This window comes from Parasteatoda tepidariorum, chromosome 6 (genome assembly GCF_982258835.1).
Source record: "Parasteatoda tepidariorum strain Cologne lab strain chromosome 6, Ptep-v5.0, whole genome shotgun sequence".
NCBI lineage: Eukaryota > Metazoa > Arthropoda > Arachnida > Araneae > Theridiidae > Parasteatoda > Parasteatoda tepidariorum.
This window is the reverse complement of record NC_141760.1, coordinates 104,291,711-104,317,725: the sequence shown is the minus strand read 5'-3', so window position 1 is coordinate 104,317,725 and position 26,015 is coordinate 104,291,711. Positions and strand designations below refer to the sequence as shown.

Below are 26,015 nucleotides of genomic sequence, written 5' to 3'. Positions count from 1 at the left end.
ATACTCGATCCAGGAAATCTCTTGTCTCTTGGATTGGGCTCAAAATTGCAAGGCTACGAAGTTGAACATTAGAAGACGTAAACCCAAAAATTGGATTGGCTGTTCAACGACGGTTATAAAATAAAATAAAATGGGCTATTTAGTACGGAATGTTCAGAATTGCAACGGGTAATTGTGGGCACTCTGCTTCAAATAGTACTGTAAAGAAAAAATTTCACGAAAAAATTAGGTTGTGACATAATTAATTGATGTGAATTTAATCTAGCTACAAAAGAAGACAAAATGGCTTCCGAAACCACTGTAATGTGTGGCAAATAAGTATTCCAGGATTGGGAATCTATTACTTATTAAATCTTTCGCAACACACACAAATAAATACAAACAAACATAACATTCAGACAACACACGAAATAATATAAAAAACAAAAATCTCGAGCGAGAGAACGTTCAAAGGCAGTGTTCTCATTTAAACTTTATGGATCCTTCTCAACAGTTCATCGCCAAAATGGCCACCACTCGCCAAGACAGGCGCGTCTAACTCTCACAGGATCTCTAAATGTTACAAATTATTTCTTTTAGTGTATTTTCATTAATAAATGTTTATTAAAATGGAGAGTTAACGAAAATTGAAATCTTACACCACAACTAGAGAGCGTTTTCCCCTTTAGGATGGCCTCCATTATCCCCAGATTTGATGAGTGAGCATACTACAAAAACTAGCCTACTGTGATCCCGTTTCCGAACGGGAAGCTAATATATAGCACAATCATATGAAGTTGCCAGGTACCCAATACAAAACTACGTCACGGTTACAGTAAAATACATAAACAAATAATAAATCTAAGTTAAGTGAAAGAAGTAGACGAGAAACAATTATATTTCAATAAATTCGATGTGCCATACGGCTCTGTATTTAAATAACTTACCATAATTAACATTTAACTTATGTCGAGAAACTTAGTTCAACTTTAATACGCCATTTTGTTGATAAAGATTAGCTGGCACTGACATCATAGGTCACATGAGTGGGTATGGAACGTCTTCTTGAAGTGCGAGTACCCAATTCTTTTGTTTTATTTATATCCCTCTTATGGGTAAACATCGAAAAGATATTCATAGTAAAACTAGATTCACTTCAAAAACTACGAACTAAACTGTCGGGCTTAAAGCCTAGTTTAAGATTGATAAAACGAGGAAAAATTTTATTATTCTTATTGAATAATTTAAAAATAAAGTTTTGTTTAATACGTTTTTTAGATCCACCGAAAGAAGGTTGATTATTTAAGGTCGAAAAAGAAACTGGTTTAAGCCATTCAAATGATGATGGTAAAATTTGTTAACTTATGATATTATTATTTAATCTCCATGCAATTCTGCTGAATGATTGTTATTTATCATCAATTGAGTCATTCAGTGCACAACTCTTCTCTTTAAATTATCTGGGTATCATAGCGCTTGGTTCATTGATAATTTTTAATATTCAAAATAAATTTGAAAAATAGTAAAGAGTACCATTTCAAAATGAATTTTTTCGTTATAAATTTATATAGTCGTTGTTTCTAACCCTCCTCTGATATAAATCAGACAACTAGATTTCTATGTGATGACGTAAAATTAAAATTAAAATTATTTATATTACTTCATTTTATTTTCCCCCATATAGCACTCATCTTCCGAAACCTTTCCCTAGGACCTCCCAAATGCATCCCTTTCTTCCGAGGGAAGGCGCGGATAAATAGGGGAAAGCCGAGGGAAATTCCATTCTAACATTCCTACGGATAACGATACGTAGGAAGTCCTTCGGAAACATCGCCTACGGATATTCCTCCACCGGTCATCCGTTAGAAATCAATCCAATGGATTTTTCTCCCTGGTTATTCCGTAGGAGCATCAAAATTACTTATGTCTGTGCGTGCGACCGGCTGAGCAATTGCGCATGCGCTAGATGTGCTTGACTAGAATTTAATTCTCACCAAGGAATTTTTGAAAAGTAACCCTGCTGAAGAAATTGCGCGGAGGTATACATAGTTTGTTGCTTACAGGTGTAATCAAGTGTAGCTATGTTGACTGTTGTAATTTTGAGCTCTTCATTTATGATTCTGTAAATAAAGTAAGTTAATCGCTTTGAATAATTTTTTTCAGTTTATAATATTGTATCTATGTATTTTAAACGTTTACCACATTTTATAATTCTAATTATCTGTGTTAAAGTAGTTAATGATTTCCACGTTACTGAGTTAGGCTTAGTAACATACTTGTTCTCCGATTTTATCTTTGATATAATAAGAAATGTCTGTTAATAAAAAGAGTATTATTTTAAAGATACGATAGTTTATTATTTTGTATGTGTTTTGTTTGTATTTTGTTTATTATTTTGTTTGGCTCAGTGGGGCTTTAGTGAGGGAACTTGTTTATTATTTTGATATCAAGTCTTTCCTTCTATTGCCCCTTCTAAGCCGCATCGTTTGATTTCCACAAACAACTTGGAGTTTTTGGGAATCTAATAATGTAGATGTATTAGTAAGTATAATTATATGTATTAGTAGCCTAAGGGAAAGCCATAAGATTCAAATCTACCTCAGCACTTCCTAAAGAGAGTACCCGAGGAAAGTATGCGACCTTGAAACTTCCTCAGTTCTTCCTTAGGAGACTGCCCGGGGAAAGCCATCGGAAAGTATGAGACCTTGAAACTTCCTCATCATTCTTCCTCGGCTCCTCCTATGGAGTGATTTTCGGGAAGCCCGCCGGAGGAACTGAGGAATTGAAAGGTGCGGACATTTTGCATTACTGAGGAGCTCCGCGGGAGAAATTCGGGAAAAGTCGGGAGCTCCGGGGGAGGTTGAGCGATTCCTCCGTGGGAGCTACTACGGAAGAATTTTTGCTATATGGGCCACACATTATTTTATTGAGTTCATCAGTGTGTACAGTGTATATGTACAATTGATAATATAATTTTTAACTTATAAATCAAATAATCAACTTTTTCAATTTAGTAAATCAACCTAAACTAATGAAAATTTTTCTAAACATTATTTATTTGTTAACTTTTATTTGTTAACTTTATTTGTAAATTTCTATACCATTTTTTAATTTCCATAATCAAATACTAACATATAAATAAAATTTAAAAAAAACGTGTAAATCAAATAACAATAATATGAATTTAGTAAGTCAACTTAAACTAATGAAAAATTTTATAAATATCATTGAATGAGTTAAATGATTAATTTTTATCCCAATTTTAAATTCATATAATCAAATACGACTAAAGCATAAATCGAAATAATCAAACCTATTTATCATTATTATAGTAATAATGTGATTTGAATTTAGTAAATCAACCTAAACATATGTTAGTTTTCATAAACATTACTAATTTGTTAAATTATAAATGTTTCTATAACCCATGGGCAAAATGGGTCTTGATTTGGATTGATGGCGTCCACACACTTTTCAACTGTGTTCAAGAGTAATAGTAAACAGTGCGCATGCGTCGTCATTGCATGCGTTGCTATGGCGACTGCTGCTGTTTTACTTTTTATTTTCACTAGCAGGCCTTTTCAATGTATTAACATAATAATAATTTTAAGTATTTTTATATTCTTTTTATTATTAACGTATTATTACTGGCTTGACGGTGATTTTGAAAAAATATAAATGCTGAAGTAGGAAAAGTATTTTGTGACGTCTTGAAACACGTACATGGGCAGGATATGATAAACCAATTCGACGACAGACATCAATGGAGACAGTTTTTTGCAATCCATGATTTGACTTGTGGCGTTTAACGGAGTCAATCCAGAAAGAAAAAGCATTTGATCAATGGGTAATAAGACGATCACAACTTTTATTTTAATTTTTTTTTCATTTTGTTATTTCTTAATTTTAATTTCAATTGCCAAAACATGCGCAGCGCAAGTAAATGTAATTATACATTGAAATTCCGTGCATTTGTTAGATTTTTTTCTTAATTAAGATATTAACCACACACACACACAACAACTTTTCACTTTCCTCTCAAAAACATTCCAATCTCTTTTCTAAAACACAGCGGAAAAGAATATTAAAAAAATCAGAAATCATTCCCAGAATCGTTTGATGGAATAAAAGTCTCTCCAGAAAAGAAAAAAAAAACAATCATGGCCGAAGAGAGAAGAAGAAAAAAAATGTATAAATGAACGCTCGAATAAATAAAAATTCTCTGGACACATTTGTTTGACTTTTAAGGGATTTTGAAAAACCCTAGCAAATTGTTTCTACTCAATGGAATTTCAATTTAGAATCATTGCCTGGCTTCCCCCTCCTCCAAGATCTCGAATACTTCGCATTTTTTCCCCTTTTCATTTTTCTTTATTTATTTTCCATTTTTTTTTAAACTTCTCTTTTTCATTTCCGTTCCACAATCCGTAGTTTAGGCAAAGGAAAAAAAAAAACAAAAAAAAAAAGAAAAAAAACAAAAAAAAAACGATAAGACCGGATTGACTGACATGACGTCTTTTCCAGGTTCTTTTTCCCAAGATTTATTTATACTTATATTTGCGTATATGGTTGAGGGGTTTAATAATGATAAGCCACGATTGTTCGGGAGAGTTTAAAAACGAAATTCTTGGTGGCATCTTCAGATGTACTTCTGTGCATTCTAAGCGCATAACTGTAACGGGACTAAAAAAGACCATGCGTTGGCAACTCCCAAAATGTAGCCAACACAAACATTGCTCACCGATAAGCAATATCGTGATATATTGCAAAAAACATCAATATCGTGATACATCGACCACAGTGCTGTCTTAAAATATCCTCAAGGGTTGACGGATCAAGGGTTAGAGTACCGTTGCCGTCAGGCTAACCATGGGAGGTTATCGTGGTTTTCCTCTCCATGCAACACAAATGCGGGCTAGCTCCATAAAAAAAAATCTTCCGCGAAGGCAAATTTCTCGCAATACTTGATACAGGAGTTCCCTTGTCTTCTGCATGGGGTTCAAAATTACAAGGCTACGGAGTTGAACATTGGTAGTCGTAACCCAAAATTTGGATCGGTTGTTCAACGACGGTTAGAAAATAAAATAAAATAAAATAAAATACATCGTGATACAATGAGGTGAACCGGGTTTGAATCCCAGCGATGTCTGGTCGATACGAATACCGCACCCGGTTCGTACCGACCACAGTGCTGACGTAAAATATCCTCAGTGGTAGACAGATCATGGGTAAAACAAAGAACAAAGTCCCCTTGTCGTCAGGCTAGGCACGGTTAGCCAACCGTGGGAGGTTTTAATGGTTTTCCTCTCCATGTAACGCAAATGAGGGTTAGTTCCTTCAAAAAAAATCCTCGTCTTTTGTGCAATTTGACTGCAACATGAGGTTGAAGATCTGCTTCAGAGATCGTCAATAAGAGCTCTCTAAATAAGAGCTACACTCATATATTTAGATACATTTTAGATACTTAGATAAGATTTAGATGCTTTAGATTAAGATGCTTAGTTTTTTCTTAAATTTTTTTTCTTCAAATTTTAACTTTCAATTCTAAAAATAATCTACAATAAGCATAAAAGTAATTGATAAATCAAAAATAAATAATTCAATTCGAACGCTCTATCGCCTGAGATAATTAAAAAAAAAATATGCATATTTTAATAATCACTTTTTATTAATGAATAATAACTAATGTCACCTTGTGGACACACATTTGCATAAACACTGCCGTGCAATTGAAAAATCAACGTAAGCATCAAAAAATACTCAAATTGAGATTTTTATATATTTGGGCTCTTTGTATGGTATAGACCAGGGGTTTCCAACTTACATGTGGCCGGGGGCCGCAATTAAAAACACCGGTCAAATGGCGGGCCACAACTTAATTTAAAATTTTATAAAGGACTCTTTTAAGTTTGAAGGAACATTAAATATTGCTGTCAGATTTATATCAAAGCTTTTTTAATCTATCACATTTTTTTCGACTTATTAGGAATTATAGCAACAACAACAAAAAAATTCTCGAGTATATGGAATTTTTTTTTTCTTTTCAGCTCATGTGATATTCAATTCAAGGAATTTAAATAAAACATGATATTCATTCCCTCTTTTATGCGTTTTAAAATTTATAAATGTAAATAATTTCGTCCAAAATGAGTGGTTTCAAAGAATTAAATGGAAGAATTTCTTCGAGAAAATTTCTGATTCACACGCGCTAAATTATGTTCATAAAAAAAAAAAAAAAAAAAAAAAAAAAAAAAAAAAAATACGAAATAAAAAAAAAGAAGATTCTGGATGCAAAACCTGAGAAAATTTTTTTTTTGCACCGTTGGTATGTTAAATTTCACCGAAACGAAGAAATTAGGTTTTTTTTTAAACGAAAGAAAAGTATTTTAAAACCATATAGATTTTTCGAAAATTGTCTGCAAAAAAATAACTAATATATTTTAGTTCGCTAGCCACAAAAAAAGGCTTCGCCGGCCGCCGGTTGGTAACCACTGGTATAGACTACACACATAGTGTGCAAAAAATACTTTTTCAAAAATAAATTTTGTTTTATCAGTTGTTTGAAATTCTATTTTAGCGTTCATAGCATTAGCAATAATAATTGCTACAATACTAGATGTAAGAAAAAAAATATATAAAGTAAATTCAGTGAATAAGGTATATATAAAAAAATAATATTTGCAAAAACATCAAAATTTAAAATCTCAGCTTTCAGCCTAATCTCAGCTCCTAATAATGATTTTGCGCAATTTTTAATATTATGGACAAACGTATTTCGTAAAGTTTATTTCTGCTTTATTATATTACTTTACTAAATGTAATCTAAAATAAAATATCTTAAATTCTATTTGTAGATAAAAAAATAGAAAATGTATGTAATCGAAATTAATATTTACTTAACAATAATATTGGGATTCGCTGAAAATATTAAGGGAAGTACTTAAAGTGGTTGATGTAATCAGGTTGATTCGAAAACTTCTTGATTCCACATCTCTGCTTAAATATACCGATGCACTTAATTTTTAATGACTTTTATGACAAATCAGATGTATAATTTATGCTGTAACGAGTGTCCTTCATTTCATAACCGGCGACACATTTTTACGACTATCAATGTTGAACTTATTGCAATTTTGAACCCAACCCAGAAGACAGGGGAACTCCTGGATCAAGCATTCGAACAGACGTTGAGGACCTTCTGCTTCAACTGATCATCATTAGCGTTACGGGGAGAGGAAAACCACGAAGATCTAACTACTTTGCTTATTTTACGTCAGCTCTGTTCAACAAAGTTAGTATCGACTAACCATCGCTGGGAATGAAACCTTAGTCTTGAAACGAATCAAAGTAATTGAAACGTAATTAGTCATGGTGGCTCAGGGGATAGAGCGCTTGCCTCCCAATGAAGTGAACCGGGATCGAATCCCGGTAATGGCTGGTTAATTCGAATTCCGCACCCGGCTCGCATCGACCACAGTGCTGACGTAAAATATCATCAGAGCTATAGTTCATTCACCAGGAGTCGGCACTTGGCTCCTCTTTCATCACGTGGTATTCAACTATACTATATCACTATTTTTTGAGAGAAGGATGTGAACAATCCTGAACAAGGTTGCTATTTGGCGACAGTATGACAAAAATATTTATTTTTATAGTTTGTTCTTTTTCGAGACATCTTGAACAGCTGTTTCTAAATTTAAAATATATTTAATTAGCTAGAGTAATGAAAAGTATAATAGCAGATGAAAAAGTGAAGTAAGTGACTGAAAAAGAATTCACGAATAGTGTTTGGCTCTCATTAAGGGTTGTCTCAATTTAAAGCGCTGGAATATGTCTCCTCTTACCCCCGCCCTGAAATGAATTCTGCGTCCGAAGAGGTGGAGCCAAGTGGTGAACGATCTATTGGCGGATCATGGTTTAGAGTCCCCTTACCGTCAGGCTCCCCGTGGGAGGAATTCTTGGTTTTCCTCCCCATGTACCGCAAATGCAGGTTAGTTCCACCAAGAAATCCTCCACGAAGACAAATTTCTCCCAAAACTTGATCCAGGAGTTACCTTGTCTTCTGGATTGGGTTCAAAATTACAAGGCTACGGAGTTGAATATTAGTAGTCGTACACCCAAAAATTGGGTTGGCTGTTCAACGACGGTTATAAAATATTATAAAAACTAAATGCTCTCAAATTACTGAGCAACGGTAAATATGAACCATACTAAAGAACATTGGTAACCGCAAACTGAAAATTCGGTTAGCTGTTCAACAACAATTATAAAAAAAAATAAGAACGTAATTAATATAATAATTTTCCACAATATAAACACTCCCAAAAATAAGTTCAAATCCCTTCAGATGAGTTTTGAAGTAGTTAAATGGATTGAGGAGGCAGACGTTTTTGTGACAGCCGAACGATTGACTTAAAGGGGGGGGACTTAATCACCCCCCCCCTTCGTTTGCTGGTAATTCTTCTCAAGTTGTAAAAAAAGTAGAAAGAAGAAACTTAAGCTTTGGAATGATTAATGTTGATTAAAAAAACGATACTTTTTTAAAAAAGTTGGCAACGGTTGTAAAATAAATGTTTAATCGATCACCCTACCTGCATCCAGAATGGCGAATAAGATACTTACACAATTTTGCTTATTATTTTTTCAGCGTTAAAAATTAAGTTCGTTTCCTATTGTTCAAAGTAAATGTTCATCATCATGTTTCCTTCGTATTACATTGCAAAGAGGGGAAAAAATTATACTTTCATTTGAAGTAAAAAAAACAATCTTTTTTTTTTATGGATGCATTTAAATTAGATGCAAAGAATGATTTATGTGAAGTTCAAGTTATGTATCACATGAAGCATAAAAAAAAAAATAATTCCTGTTTTTTTTAAAAAAATCATGAAGCACTAAAAGGGTGTTTATAAATAAACACTTGAATTTTGAAAATATGTTTTCCGCTTTATGGAATAGTAGCTGAATACCCGTTCTTCATACAGGGTGATAAAAATTAAATTATGAATAAATCAGTACACTACGAAGTCATGCATAATCCTGTAAAATATACCAACTAAAATAATAAGACAAAAAATAAGAAATTAATTATGATTATTTTCTGCCCTTGCCGGTGGCTTTACGTTATTAGAATAAGCAAAACACATTTTTAGAAGTTCATCCAATTAAAATAAAGTTTAACTGTGTTCAGTATAACTTAGCGCTCGAAACCAACTAATGATAGTTATAGAATAATTGTAACAATCATAACGCATTTCATTCATTTTGTTTTGATGATACTTCATTTTTTCCCCATTTAATACTTCATTTCATTTTAAACCATTTGTTGTGGATTAACAACTTAAATGACAGTTTATTAATTTTTTTCATACTTTCATTTTAAAGTACCTTAATAAAAATTTCATTTAGCATAAAGGCAATTTCTAATTCTTTTTTTTTTTGCGAAAATTTTATACATGTAGTTTAAGATATAAGATATGTTTTCAGAGTAAAATAATTTAAAACACGCACACACACACACACACACTATATATATATATATATATATATATATATATATATATATATATATATATATATATATATATATATATATATATATATATATATATATATATTTGTTACTGTAAATGACTGAAATCTGTGGTTGTTGACTTCCACCGGTGAATGTTGACAATCACATAGTCGCTTTGGTAAATGTCCGAAATATATACTAGGTCTAGTTAAGTGCCACTGTCTGGTATTCCGAACTCCGGTACTCCGAAAAAAATATGTTTCTCCTAATCTATTCTCAGCAGATATTAAAATCTCGAATAAATAAAATAATATCTACGAATAAATTAATATCAAATAGGATATAACAAATATTTCGGACATTCAGGGGGTCGTTGACATTCTCTGATGAAAGTGGCCATTCTTTTGCGTTCGGTAATTTGCGGTAACATTATACTCGTATATAGCTGATAATTAGTAACTTATGAAAACATTAATGCAATCTCTTCACATTACAATCAGCGATTATCAACGAGCTTAACAGAAATTTTGGTTAGTAATATGCTAGATTGAAGAAAAAAAAACAAATAGTGAAAATCTGTTTCCATAGATCGACACTTATGAAATAAACAATAAAAACTTCTTTCCCAGTGTTTCTGTCAACACTCTTTCAAAAACATTAAGATATGAAAAAAGATTTTCTTTTTTTTAAAAAAGCTGTTTTTATTTTAAACTTATATATGCGCGTAAATATATTTTGAGTACTTGATTGTAAAACTCATTTATGCTAAAACACTAAGTTACGAGTTTTAAAAAAAGGTAAAAAAGCAATTATTTAACTTGAGCCACAATGGCTCAGGGGATAGAGCTTTCGCCTTCCAATGAGTTGACCCGGATTCGAAACCCGGCATTTGGCTGGTCGATACGAATTTCGCACCCGGCTTGCACAGACCACAGTGCTTACGTGAAATATCCTCAGTGGAAGACGGATCATGGGTTAGAATCCCTTTGCCGTCAGGCTAACCGTGGGAGGTTTTCGTGGTTTTCCTCTCCCTGTAACGCAAATGCTGGTTAGCTCCATCAAAAACTCCTCCACGAAGGCGAATTGCTCCCAATACTTGACCCAGGAGTTCCCTTGTCTTCTGGATTGGGTTCAAAATTACAAGACTACGTAGTTGAACATTAGTAGTCGTAAACCCAAAAATTGGATCGGCTGTTCAATGACTTATATAAAGTAAAATTATTAAAATTAAAACTTTCATTCTCACAATATTTACAAAACGCAATAGAGAAAATTTCCTACAAAATCTTTACCTACATTTTGTCCGAACGGATAATAAGTCAAAAAATTAACTGGAAATTTCTTTTTTATTGCAATGGTATGAACTCTTAGTACTTCAACGGAAAATCTGGGGATGAATTAATTAATAGAGGTTTGAAATTTTATGAAAATTCTCTTCTAAAGTCTTGATTTGCATGAATGAAAAAAAATATTTCCAACTTCCAAGGAGATTTCTCCCTCGCCTCGAATCCCGTGGCAAAATTGCAACGACACGGCGACATTGTCGCGGAACGTTACAGAGTTTATGCGGGAAGATTTTTCCTTTGAAAGTAAAAAAAATTAATTTTCCTTTCTACGGAAATTTGCACGTAATGATTGAATCATGCATTTACATAATCACTTTTTGACACTCAATTTACGCCCATCGAACTGTAAATTGATGTATTATTTCGATTGTATTTTCGGCAGTCCATTGATATTGATTTTCACGTGGATTTCAAGTATCCCGATATATTTCAAACGATATGGAATATTCAAATCGTGCATTTGAGTACTTACTTTTTAAGGCAATAATTCGATCGAATTTTTGGCAGTTATGGCTACTGATTTCTCCATAGGTTTTAAATCCGATATATATTATACGATATTACAAAAACCTTTACTACAAAAACATAATTTTGAAACGAAACACTCGTTCGATGAATCCGATTTGCGTGATTTCATTATCGATCCTTTTTTCGGCACTTACTATTACGAATTTCATGATTTTTAATTTTCTTTATTGTGGTGATTATTTACAAAATGCAAAGAAGGAAATAATTTGTTCGTTCTCCCTCCAAACAAAATTCGAGAATATATCCCATAATATTAGAATAAAAAAATTATTACATGTTCAATTAAAAAATTATATATATATATATTTTTTTTGTAAACACAGTGCTTTTGTTATTTTAAATGAGTAACATATATGTTTGTTATTATTAAAAATATCTTACAGAAAGATATTAGTGCCAGAGAGCATCGAATAAACTTCCCCAAAAATCATATTGTAACCTTTTGACACAGATAATTCACGGGTGTAGCTTTTATGTATTTTTTCTGAAGCTTTAATAACAAACAAAAATATATTTTGATACTTTTAATTATGAAAAACAGTCTGATAGTTAGTATAAAAAAAATCCGATAGACTATCGGAATTATATGTGTAGTAAAACATAAAATCTAAAGAAAAGTAGTTTGAATTTTTTTTCCATTCATATTCAAGATATTTGTTGATGAATGAAATTTCAAAGATGAATAACTGTTAGATCTAAATAACTAGAAATGGGTGAAAAGTTGTTGTTTGGAAGTGAGTGTTGTTGGAAAATTATTCTTTCACGCAGACACCGGTGTTCCCTGCTGTATTTCATATCCATAAATTATTCGAATGCTAAATGTAGTTTTCCTAATTTATTTTGACCTAAACTACCGCAAAATATTGAGGAAAAAAAAGGTTTAATAAAAATTTTGCGTCAAAGGGTTAACATCTTATAGTTTTTAAGGACCTTAATAGTCTTAATTTTAGCGTTATTTTATTTATTTATTTATTAACATTTTAATCTGTTGTAGTTGTTAGGGAGGTTGTTGATCTGTTGGTATCCTTATCAATTTCATCTACCGAAGCAACAGCACTTTTACAGCAAATTTATTTTCCGTAAACGGGGAGATAAAAATTACAGTTCAGAAAGTGATGCAACTATCGTAAAAAATTTATTGTTTCTCCATGCTTTGAGAGGCTGCGACACAACTTCAATTCCTTATGGGAAAAGGCGAAATGAAGTAGAGATAGCAATGTTGAAGGCAAATCCCAATTTGCTCGAAACTATTAATAAATTTTAAAAATCCAAATTCTACTCGAGATGAAAGGTGGTGAGGAAAAATTTTAGTTATTATACTAAACAATCTGTACTAAACAATGTACTTCGAAACAATCTGCAATATGCAGTACGCAAAATAATAAGAATAATAATAAATAAACAGACCACCCTTAATACAAAAGAACAGGAGAACTCTAAATACATTTTCGCAACAAGATATTATTTGTAATTGAGATGAACTTTTAGGAATAAACCCCTGACTATCGAACCCCAGTCCCCCGCAATGTCAGTTCAGTGCCACAGAGCCAACTCGATTTTCATTTACTTTATTTTTGTATAGTAAACTAAAAAAAGACTCACAGATAAGTAGGTTTTCAAGTTTACGAAATAAATAAAATAAAAAATTTGTTACGTGTCATTACCGAAGGTTCATAAGACTTAATTTAGTTATTTTGTTTCAACTAGACAATAATTTAGTTTTGCAAAAAAAATATTACCCTTCCAGGTGTCATTAAAGTATAGAATTATTTTTTACTAGTTTTCAGTAGTCGAATTTTTTAAAAAAATATTTTATATTAAGATAAAAGTATCATAATTAACTTAATATACACCACATTTGAAAAACAAGATCAATAATTTCTCTCACTTACAGAATGCCCGCCGAGTCTGTGCCCCGTGTTAGGTAGCAGTACCTATTGCCACGCATTTCCCGCAGTGGACTGATCGTTAAGACACGGTTCCCAGCAGATCACCGAAGCCAAGCATCAGTGGCTGCGGTCAGTGTGCTGGTGGGTGACCAATTCAATCAATCTGCGTAGAGATCGAAAGTGTGCGGTATAGGTTAAATTGTTCTACCGTAAAGTGCTCGACTTCGCGTGCAGGTCATCGGGCTATCGAAGAAGGGGTGCCACACCCTCTGCAGAGGATCAAAATTGTGATGGCATGTCTTCGGATCATCCTCCTTGATGTTTCCCAGACCACCACCAATAGCCTATTGTGCACCTCTAGTGTGACGTAAATGAATTACAACAACAACAACATTACCACACATATCCATAGTATCGTAAATTCGATTGAGCTGTGCTGGCACACCTTTATTGCAGAACTGAAGGATGGTCAAAGGATGGCCAAAGAATGTACGATATTGTGGTTCGAATCTCAGCGATAGCAAATTTATTTTCAAATGTAAATATTTACATACAAAGACAGTGCATTTTGTGACAATAAATTTTCAAATAATTGTTACTGTTTTTTTTTCTCAATTCACCTTTATTTACTATTCCCCTTCCGGGATAAACTTTTAAAGACAGGGGGGGGGTTATCCAAAACTTTCTTCCCTAACAATCCCTCATGAATATCAAGAGGAAGGGAATAATATCAGGATAGTAGGGCTCATTAGTAATAATGCATGCTGCCCTCATAAAATATCCTCAGCAGGAAAAAAAGAGGATACTCGAGTCTTTTTAGCAAAATAAGTAAAAGAGGAGCCACTGAGAGACAATAATCTCCCCCCAACTAGGGAAATGGGGTTTCATCTAATGGTCTATGTATAGATAGAAATGTTGCGCCAATTATTGAATAGCCCTTTTCTATTTTTCCCTTCTTAGGATAGAAAAGGGAGAAATGCACGGGGAAGAAAGTTCGGTTATCTTATTTGAACATCCTTTGGCATTACGTGACGAATTCATAAGAGGGAATCTTCAATCATCCTGAAAAGGAAATTTATTCCTCTAGGGATAAAAAATAGTTCAAGAGTAAATAAATGTGGAATTTTTTGAAACAGAAGGGAATATTCGTATTAACCTCTGAAGATGTCAATGTTAATTCATGTTGATCATTTGTTCGCATAAAACTCACACATGATCAACTGAGTTTAGATCTGGAGACTGGGGTGGTGTACGGGGCTGATTTGGCACTAAAGTGGTCTATAGTCTCACAAAATAGAAATGTGGGTATGGCCATTCTGTTGCTGAAAATCGAAATTGTCACTTACATCAAATTTTTCACCACCTTGTCCTGAGATTTTTTCTTAGTTTTGTTCATTGTTGAGTAAAATAAAACTGCTGACTACTAATAGCAATTTTTCCTTGTGCACCTGTTACAGATCATAACAAAATGCAGATAATGAAGTCATCTCCTTCACGCTTGGAGGTCGGATAAAAAGATGATCTTTTTTCTCCCTCAGAGCAGGATTTTTTTTCTTTAATACCACCAGGGCTTTTTCAACCATGTTCATCACTTTCATTCTATTTTATAACCGTCGTTGAACAACCTACCCAATTTAGGGTTTACGGCTACTTATGTTGAACTCCGTAGCCTTGTCATTTTGAACCCAATTCAGAAGACAAGGATGCTCCTGAATCAAGTATTGGGAGAAATTTGCCTTCGTAGAGGACATTTAGATGGAACTAACCCACTTTTGCTTTATATGGAGAGGAAAACCACCCACGTTTAGCCTGACGGAAAGGGGAATCTAACCCATGGTCCGTCTACCATTGAGGATATTTTATGTTGGCACTGTGGTCGCTGCGAGCCGAGTGGGGAATTCGAATCAATCAGCTTTGTTCACCACTTGTGTTAGCACAGATGTGCAACACAGTCTTGTTTTCCAGTGGCTCCATCTACCGCCAAGAATTCGACTTCTGCCACAGCCATAGGTCACACCCGTTTATAGGGCGAACTCGTTCATACACCCATTCATTCATCCACACATTCATCCACAGATCGTAATTTTGACCTGAATCAGAGAACGATCGACCTCCAATCCAGTACCCCCAGAGGTATTAATTTGTTATGGGAACATGGAGCAGTTCACGACTCTACAAATTTAACTTGGATCAATCACCATTTACTACACAGAGAGTCTTCGGCCTTGCTGAGTTCGAACCCACGAACTCTCGAACATGGACCCAGCGCCCAACCAACCAAGCTATCCCGGCTTAGAATAACTCCTGCTTTTACTTTGTAATTAGATCAAAAGCTTAATGCTGTAATTTTTCTTTCTTTCTTTTTTTTTTACCTTTTTTTTTATTTCTCATGGTTTATTATAATTTTTTTATTTACCATGAAATCTTGATTCAGATCTTTAATTTTAACTATATTCAAAGGGGAAAAAATTAACTTCAGAAATCTAATTAAAATAAACCTATTTACAAAATATTACGCTTATTTCTTTTCTTGTGTAATTTCTTTACGTTTCCTAATTTTTTTTTAAGCATGCAGTTTTAAATCAACAGTGACCATTCAACTATACATACTTGCTGAAAGCAGTCTTTATGCCTTCGGCGCCATCGCGTTAAAAAAAAATTTTGTATTTAAATGAAAAAAGTTTAATTCGAAATTTTAATTTTTTTAGGAGATTTGATTAATTAAAAAGTTCATAATCTTGTTAATTTCCCATTTGACTTTGAGGCAGCCATTGTTCTAAATAAATCTCAATCATGTGCTGCATTTCAGATGTAAATGGTAGAATTGCTCATTATTAGATATTAAGAAGAAATACCTTTATTTCGAGTATCATTTTCATTTTACTATAAAAATTGACATATTGAAAACTTTTAAAGATATTTAAAAAAATTGCATCGATATTCGATGTTTAAAAAAAGTTTGATTTGTGTTAAAGCAATGCGAAAATTTAGGTGTCTTATAAAATTCATCACACCCAAGGTGGGAAAACCTTTTTTAATTTCTTTTTAGAATATTTCTAATCATAAAAATTGTGTTCACTTTTATGTTATTTATGTCTTGTTTTCGTCATTCTAATGCAATTTATGACCTAGCCGCATTATATAGTAGAGTTCTGGCCCTGTTATTCCGTTTCAAAATAAGCGCCATAAAATGACAAATATTCTGAATATAGAGCAGAATTCGTGGCTGATGTTTATAGAAGAAAAATAGTCTGGTAAAAACATTTAATAGACTAATTCAGTCAAAAAATGCAAAAACAATAACACGTTTGACAATTCAGCATTTGGAGGATATTTTGAAAATACTATTTCTCATAACATTGTTGCTTTATAACAACAGAAATAAGAGCGGAGACTGTACTACATCAAGAAAAACTTTTTTGTAATTATTAATCAAATTTTCTCTGTGAAATATCGTAATCTTAAGGTTATCGCAATTTTTGCTGTGATTGGTGTTTGGTTTATTTTCAGATCGCCAAACTCGATTGCAAACTAGTACCAATACTGTTAAACTACGCATATAATTTGAAATTATTATCATACCTTTTATAATGTTTTCCCCCTTTCTTCTGTTACAAAATATAACAGAAATGTATAAAATAAATTCATTCAAATTTTTAATTTCATTTAACAAAATACAAACACGAAAGAAATACAAATATTAAGTAACCTATTAAACTGAACCCAGTGACGCAACAGCCTATAGAGGGCCAAGGACTACTGTGCCCATCTCAGTTTTCTTGAGCTTGGGCTTTGGGGTGCAAGAGCAGATGTTCCCCAAGTGCAAGAGCAGATGGGTGGTCAGCCGAACGCGGAACCTCCAGTTTTTAGTCCCCAAGGATGCTAGGTACTCATTTTATCGACTCACTAAAAAGAAAGGATAAAAATCTAACTCAAACTTGCCCGATCGAACCCATGATTTAGTAACCAACATTAATTTTATCTCCATCCTGTTTAAAGTTTTTTTTGGCTAAATCTTATTATTTAGTTGATTAATACAATTTTTCAACCACAAAATTTCTCAAATTTATTGCTATGGTTCTCAAGCGAAAAAGATTAAAAGTCCGTATTATAGCGTACTAATAATTAAATTTTTTTGCGATAAATCGTCTAAATTTATATAATTTGTCGAAATCTACACCATTTTTATTAATTTATTCAAGAAGTCTTTCTAAACAAGTTTGTATTCGTATTAATAAAGCATAATTTGTCTAAATCTGCACCGTTTTCATTAATTTATTCAAGACATTTTTCAAATTAAGTTTGTATTCGTATTAATAAAGCATAATTTGTATAAATCTGAACCGTTTTTATTTATTTATTCAAGAAATTTTTCTGAACAAGTTTGTATTCGAATTTATAAAGCATAATTTGTCTAAATCTGCAACGTTTTTATTTATTTATTCAAGAAATTTTTCTGAACAAGTTTGTATTCGTATTAATAAAGCGTAATTTGTTTAAATCTACATCGTTTTTATTAATTTATTCAATAAATTTTTCTAAACAAGTTTGTATTCGTATTAATACAGCATAATTTGTCTAAATCTACACCGTTTTTATTAATTTATTCATGAAATTTTTAAAAACAAGTTTGTACTCGTATTAATAAAGCATAAGTTGTATAAATCTGAACCGTTTTTATTTATTTATTCAAGAAATTTTTCTGAACAAGTTTGTATTCAAATTTATAAAGCATAATTTGTCTAAATCTGCAACGTTTTTATTTATTTATTCAAGAAATTTTTCTGAACAAGTTTGTATTCGTATTAATAAAGCGTAATTTGTTTAAATCTACATCGTTTTTATTAATTTATTCAAGAAATTTTTCTAAACAAGTTTGTATTCGTATTAATACAGCATAATTTGTCTAAATCTACACCGTTTTTATTAATTTATTCATGAAATTTTTAAAAACAAGTTTGTACTCGTATTAATAAAGCATAAGTTGTATAAATCTACATCGTTTTTATTAATTATTCAAGAAATTTTTCACAAGTTTGTATTCATATTAATAAAGCGTAATTTGTTTAAATCTGCACCGTTTTATTAATTTATTCAAGCAATTTTTCTACACGGCAAACCGTGCTTTTATGGTAAATGATGTTTTCAAACTAATGTAAGCTCCTTATGAACACTATTTCTATCGCTTTGAATGAAGATAACATTTTGAGATAACCTTTTGGTTGTTTAAAAGAAACGAAGTAAAAAAAAAATTTAAGTTAATGATGAATATGTTCACTAATCTTTTTCAAACACATATAGGTCTTGATTTTGAAACCTTTCATAAATTGTTTAACTTTAAAAAAAAAAAAAAATGTTCCGATATTTTCTTTCAGTTACTCCCAAGTGAATATGAGATTTAATCCGAGGTTGATTTTTTTGCTCCCTAGTGAGTTGCTGTTTTATCGTCGGTAAGTCTGGGACTACAGTCTCAGTTGCAAGTAAATATATATCTTTTAGAAAAGTACACTTTGGAAAATTGATTTTTGTAGATTAAACACCTTTTTGATCCCTACTTTCCTTTCATTTTTTCGTTGAGGCCAATTCTTACTTCGAAAAATATCATTGAGGAATTCTGGAACAAAAATCTTAAATTCTTTTATAAAATGCACTCTTTCTTTCCACTTATTTCATGGTTTTATATTATTCAATGAATATATAAAAAAGATTCTTTCTTTCACAAATTCAAAAAAAATTACATATTTTTGGAATAAACTCGATGGTTTTAATATAGTTTAAACTAATATGCTTTAAAAGAATTTTTTTTTACTTATTTCTTTTATTAATAAAGACTTTATGTGTTTGGATAATTGCATGCGACAAATGTTGTATATTTAACGAAGATAGAGGTCTATTTTATTTTATTACCGTCGTTGAACAGCCGACCCAATTTTTTGGGTTTACGACTACTAATGTTCAACTCTGTAGCCTTGTGATTTTGAACCCAATCCCGAAGACAAGGAAACTCCTGGATCAAGTATTGCATAAATTTGGTTACGCACCCTGGTGGCGGCATCTGTAGTCAAGAATTCGACTTGTGTCACACGCATACGTTACAACCCGTTTTACAAGAAGGTTCATGGAGGGAGCATTCACACACCATCCGCAGATCGTAATTTTGACCTGAACCGGAGATCTGATCCAGTACCCCAATAGGTATTGATTGGACAAAAATTTTGAAATTAAACTTTTTTATAACTTTCTAAATTGATCGAAAGTCGTAGAGTAAGCATTGAATGAGTGAGTGAGAGCTTAACTGTTCAAAAGATATATACACATGATGTTACGCAATGACCACGCTTAACATATATTTTTAAAATCACTGCCAAACCAGAAGTCAGAAAAGAGCTCGTAATAGTCATCGCTAATAAATATTTACGCAAAGGAAAAAAAACAGCTATTAAGATTATAACAAAGGAAGGTGGGACTGAAATCATAAAATCCTGTTTTATTGCAGAAAGAAACATTAACGCTTTCCCCCACAGCACTAAAATTGAAATAGAACGTCCAAATTCCTTGTTTATTTTACTGTAAAAAAATAATATTCAATTGTAGTTATGATCCATATTTACTAATGCAACATTTGAGCAGTAGAAAACGAGTTATTTCGTTCGCTAAATTGCAACAAGAAACGAAATACGTTTTCATCTCTCACTAGTAGACGAGCAGATTCTTCCTATTTTATTTTGTGCTCAGATACTAACTAGTAATCAAGTGTTAAATAGTAGTTGAGCAGATTTGTTTCTTGTTTACTTCAATACTGATTCGTGAGGTTCAAATGGAAAACCGAGGTAAATCGGTTTTCCATTTGAGACCCTTTATCGTCGTTGGCATTATAAAGATTTGGTGAGTAATGATCTACGGGAACAGGTGCCGTTTTTCAATAGAGCTCCTCCGCCCACTCCATCAATCATTCAGGTAGGGGAGAAACTTTAAGGCGAGACCTATAATACAGCATTTGTGATCACGTAGACGTAATTAATTTCTGATAATTAAGTCATACGTTAAAGGCATACGCGGCTGAAACCGGTTTACACTTGTTTACGTTCGTGTATCAATTGGTTAACACATTGTAATGCAATACGTTAAAAATGAATACAAATAGGAAGTATATAAAAAATCTCCTGAATAAAAACCCATTACACGCACGCTTAAATATAAGAGTATTGCATATAAACTCGTGCAAAACATGCAATTAATAAAACACTACAGTGCGTCTAATAATTTGGTCTTATGATTATGATATACTAATATAATACCTGATATAATAAATATTCCGTATTTATGCAATATATCGTCTAATTTAACCAATTGATACACGAATGTAAACAAGTGCAAACCGGTTTCAGTCGCGTAAAATCAATAAAACTGCGTAGTATCACATGATAATTAAGATTTTATATAGAATCTTATAGGGCGTTTAATAATTTCGCCAGAGACTGTAAATAACAGAACACTATACATAATGCGTGGTATACATTTAAGCGGTGATTAAAAAATTAAAAGATTTTTCTGCCATATTTATTCAAATTTTTACATTATTTAAAGTTAACTTTTTAAGTTGGGCTTTTTATTAAACTGGAAGTTATACAATGTAAAATTTGTGATCCTCTGTTTTGGGTATTCAACTTAATTTTAAGTTTTGTTTCACTCAGCTAAAGCATAAATGTTAATTAACTTGACTTGAGATTAAGAAGGATTATAGAAAAATATACAGTGGTTGGAAAAAATTACATTTTCTTTGTAGTTAACAACTACTTTATTACAGTTGTAGTTAATTACAACTACTTCCGAAATGTAGTCAAAACTTAGAACTTAATTTTCAGTAGTTTTAAGTAGTTTCAGTTTAATTTAAATGTAGTAACACTGTAGAACTTAATTTTCACCAATATTCAAAATGATTTTGAATAAAAAATTGACTTGGTTAATATAAGGAGATATTAGGAAATTTTAATTCACGATTACATGGAATAGTTTTTTTATTCTAAAGCACTTTATCTGAATTCGTTCTTTTAACTTTCAAACTTTATGATTTTCTCTACAGTGATTGTTTGGAAACTATCAAACATTTGTGATTTAAGTGATCAATGCTTTATTATATCCCCCCAGTAATAGACTACAGAGCGAAAATAAAAAAAAAACGGACCATTCAGAATAACTTTTGGTCTAATGATCGCATCTTCACGTTCTAGGACTCAATCTCAATGAGTTGAGCGGTTTGACCGCAAATGTGTTAATTAATTACAGCAGACGATATTTTAAGTAACTAAATCAGGCACAAAAACGTACTTTATTGTTCCTGCGAAATCAAATTTCAAAAAAGTCAGATATTTAAAATTGGATTTCTCAGGAGCAACTCGAACGATCTCTCACCGATTTTTCCGAGCATCTGATCTGACGCAGATCTTATTTACGCTCGGCCGCAGAGGCATTTTTATGACGTACGTTGACGGACCTGCGAAGGATTTGCCCCAATCAGATTCGAAAAGTTTTTAACATTTGAACTTTGTTTCTTTACTAAACTAAAGGTTAAAAGTAGTTGCTAAGAATAAAGTAGGGAAGAGTGGGGTCAATTGTAACATTTTTTACTTAACTATTTTTAACTAACAAAAAATCCTATATATTACTAGTATTAATTGACAGACGAGTAAAGTAGACTATCCTCTACTAGAAAAAAAAAAAACCTTATTTTAAATGTTATTATATTAGTTATTAACAATTTTTGACAGTCGTGTACTTGTTACAATTGTCCCCACTTACGGGGTCAATTGTAACAGTTCATAAATTCAACTAAAACATATTTAATTATACATATTATCATAGTTGTGATATATTTTTTTATTGATCAAAATAGTAGTTATATTTTAGGAGTAAAAATAATAATGAGCAGATACTTAAAGAGTTAAACTTTTGACTTTTAGGGGTTAAAAATTTTAATTTATCCTGTGAAAGGTGACAAATAAAATAATGCTGCACACGCAGCATAATATAAATGATATAGGAAACTATTGGTGGTTCTTAAGGAGTTAAGTAATGGTTTGTAAACATAAGATTATTTATTTTCAGCTGTTACAATCGTCCCTTTACTTATTGTTACAAATGTCCCCAAGACGCCATTTCAGCTTCATTTGTTAAAAAAAATGGTAGTTAATTAACTAAACTAATTTTTTTTATTGAAATGTTAATTAAGGTGTCCACTTACATATTCGGTTAAAAACTTTTATTTGTTTAAACAAAATTACTTTGTTACAATATAATATTCTAATACCAAAAAAAGTACTCACATAGCGGGAAAATATCTTTTTTGTGATGTAACTCTTTCAAAAGTACATAAAAATGGTTGCCAGCAGGGGTGTACATGTAGATTTATTAAATACACCTTGTGCCCCACCTAGAAACCAAATCTAGAAACCGACACTCGAAATTTTTGCTCTGTTACAATCGTAACCTGTTACAATTGACCCCACTCTCCCCTACTGTTTTTTTTCTTCTTTTGTTCGCACTACTCATTACACTAATTTGTTTAAAAAGTGGAACACTATACTACAAACTACGGAAAAATTAGCGACTACAGTAGTAGCTACTTCCGATCACTGAGGAAGCATGATGAAACAAAAAAATTCAATAATTATATAGAGAATTATTAACTTACTTTAAAAAATACCACACGGGTCACTCGAAAGTACGCAGAAATGCAACAACAGAGTTGAAATTTGACAAGTTCTAGGGGCCAGTTTCGTTTACGAGCTTACCTCGAGTTTTCTTTTCCAAATTGCAATTAATGTGAAAGTTAAAGCAAATGTAAGTGCTTCAACGTGAATTTTTCTCAAATCCTTTTGTTTTAAATTTTGATTTTTGTTGTGGAAAATGCATTTTTTCCTCTAGATATCTTTATTTTATAAACTCTCTCTCGCGTTGATGTCAAGCAAAAATAGCAAGAGAGATTAAATGTTGATAAATATAAATCTTTTCATTAATATTGATATTATAATAATTAATTAATAATACATAAAATTTGGTGAACAAATATTGATGTCAATGATACTTAATTAATTTTGGTTATTGGTACTAAGTGAAATAAAAAATAAGCTTTGTACTAAAAATTAATGGAAAAATGTATTTATTTGTTACGGAGAACCGTAAATAGTCACCATACAATTAGTGACACCTACCATGCTTAATTGGGTATAATATGAAAAAAACACAACTACTTCGATTTAGTAGGAACAACATATGACGCAATGCTAAACGAATGGAATTTAGTTGTTGTTTATTTAGTTATTGTTATTAGTAGTTGTTGTTATTTGTTTTAGTTGTTGTTGTTTATTTAGTTGTATTTAGCTTCAATAACTTTTCTTTATAATGCAATAAAATCTGGCGAGCAGCTATTTAAACGATCGAACACTTCGTTTGTTTATTTGTGGCTTGAAGTTAGACTCGCAGAAAATGCCGTTCATGGGTTAAATTTAGTAGGAACAACACAACCTGTGACGTAGGCTATATTATACCCAATTTTGGTAATAGGCATAAATGGTGCAGTTTTAATTAATACCAATCGGTGAAGTTTTAATACGAACCAAGTATGCCCTTACGTTACCGATTAATGCTGCAGGTTTGTATGGTAGATTTTTCCCGGCACTCAAAAAAATATAAGTACGGGATGAAGTAGCTTGATGGTGGTAAATTTTAAATCTCATGAATTTTATTTTATAACCGTCGTTAAATAACCGACCCAATTTAGGGTTTACGACTACTAATGTTCTCCGTAGCCTTCGAATCCAATCCTGAAGACAAGGGAACTCCTGGATCAAGTATTGGGAGAAATTTGCCTTGAAAGATGACTTTTTTTTAAAATTAAATCACAATTGCGCTACATGGGGAGGAAAACCACTAAAAACCTCCCACGGTCAGCCTGACGGCAAGGGAACTCTAACCCATTATCCATCTACCACTTATGATATATCACGTCAGCACTGTGATCGGTGCAAACCGGATGCGGATTCGTATCGACTAGCCATATCCGGGATTCGAACCCGGTTCACCTCTTTGAACGGCGAACGCTCTATCTCCTGAGCCATCACGGCTTAAATCTCATGGATTGCCTCAAGCAACAGCATTATGCCAGATTATACTGGAATAAAACTGACGAAATGGGCTGGCAATCTAATGCAGATGTACAGAGTGCCAAAAAAAACGGACCACCCTGAATAACTTTTTATCTAATGATCGGATCTTTACGTTCTAGGACTCATTCTTAATGGTTCAAGAGGATGACTTCAAATATGTTAATTAACTAGTGCAGATGATATTTTAAGTTACGAAATCAGACACAAAAAAGTACTTTCTCTGAATTAGAATCTTATCAGCGCATTCCAAAACCCCAAAATATAGGGGGTAGCCGCAATCTGGAAAATATGGTCCCCACAGTTCTGTAAGGAGAGCGATCCAAAGTTTGCCCCCCTCCGTAATGTTGACTTTGTTTTTTGCATATTTCACCGTATCTCTTTAACTTCTAAAGCGAATTGAAAAAATTTTTACTCACAATTATAAAAATTCGTTCATCCAAAGATAATTTCATGCAAGAAATAAATTTTTGTAAATATTTACTATTTTTTATTATTTTATTTAATAACAGTCGTAAAACTTTTGAACAGTAAGATTTGCACATTTTTGCGTAATTTTAAAGTATCCATTTCTACATGGCAGAATACACAATCGGTCGAATAGTTCCTGAGAAATCAAATATCAAATATATAACTTGTTTAAAATTTGATTTTTCAGAAACTATACAATCGATTTTGCTCGAAATTTGTATTTTTCCATGTGAAAATAGATATTTTAAAGTTAAGTAAAAATTTGCATATCTTACAAATTCGACTGTTACAATTACAATTACGACTTACAATTACGACTGTTGTTATTAAATAAAATAATAAAAAAGAGTTAATATTTACTAAAATTTATTTTTTGCATGAAATTATCTTTGGATGAACGAATTTTTATAATTGTATGCAAAAAATTTTCAAAAGTTTTGAAACATGGCGAAAACTCAAAAAGTAAAATTATCATTAGGGGGATCATTATCATTTGGATCGTTTTCCTCACCTTTTGTGTCCGGTTTCGTAACTTAAAATATCATCTGCTCCGATTAATTAGCACATTTGAAGTCACCCCCTCAAACCATTAAGATGGAGTCTTAGAACGTGAAAATCCGATAATTCGTTCAAAAATTATTCAGGGTGGTTCGTTTTTTACACTGTACAGCTAAAACAGTTTTTATGTCATCGGGTAATCGACCAAGTTGAAAGATCCAAACAAGAAGTATCGGTATTTGTTTTAAAATTTTGTGCATGATTTTATAGTGCTGTCCAGTACTGATTAAGTGATGCGTACTTTTTAACCCCTTGCTAAGCACGGGTATTCAACAAGTTAAAATTTAAAAAAATATTTGAGAAATAAAATCGTTCCCTATTTGATTTATCTCGTCTGCGAGTAAAATTTATTTCTTCTTATTGAGTACGTATTCCTGAGGTTGAATTTTTTCCAGACGATAAATTTTCGTTGCGATACCCGAATTGAAAAAAATATTCGTTCTACAATAATTACATATTAAGTAAACTATCTGTGTTTTTGCGGAAAATATTGACTTTTAAGGGGGAGAATGATGAATGAGAAGCAATTGCGGAATAGAACTTCCTGTTAAGTGTTACAATAATTTGTAAA

The 26,015-nt window shown here is 32.1% G+C and overlaps 1 protein-coding gene and 1 long non-coding RNA gene across 2 annotated transcripts in view; one reads left to right on the top strand and one right to left on the bottom strand.

Moving 5' to 3' along the window:
- The window catches only part of LOC122272008 (uncharacterized), a 131,924-nt gene that overhangs the window by 74,260 nt on the left and 31,649 nt on the right, over positions 1-26,015 (top strand). The gene's annotated exons all lie outside the window — the stretch shown is intronic.
- LOC107457235 (alkaline phosphatase) overlaps positions 1-26,015 on the bottom strand; it is a 75,919-nt gene that overhangs the window by 49,388 nt on the left and 516 nt on the right. The gene's annotated exons all lie outside the window — the stretch shown is intronic.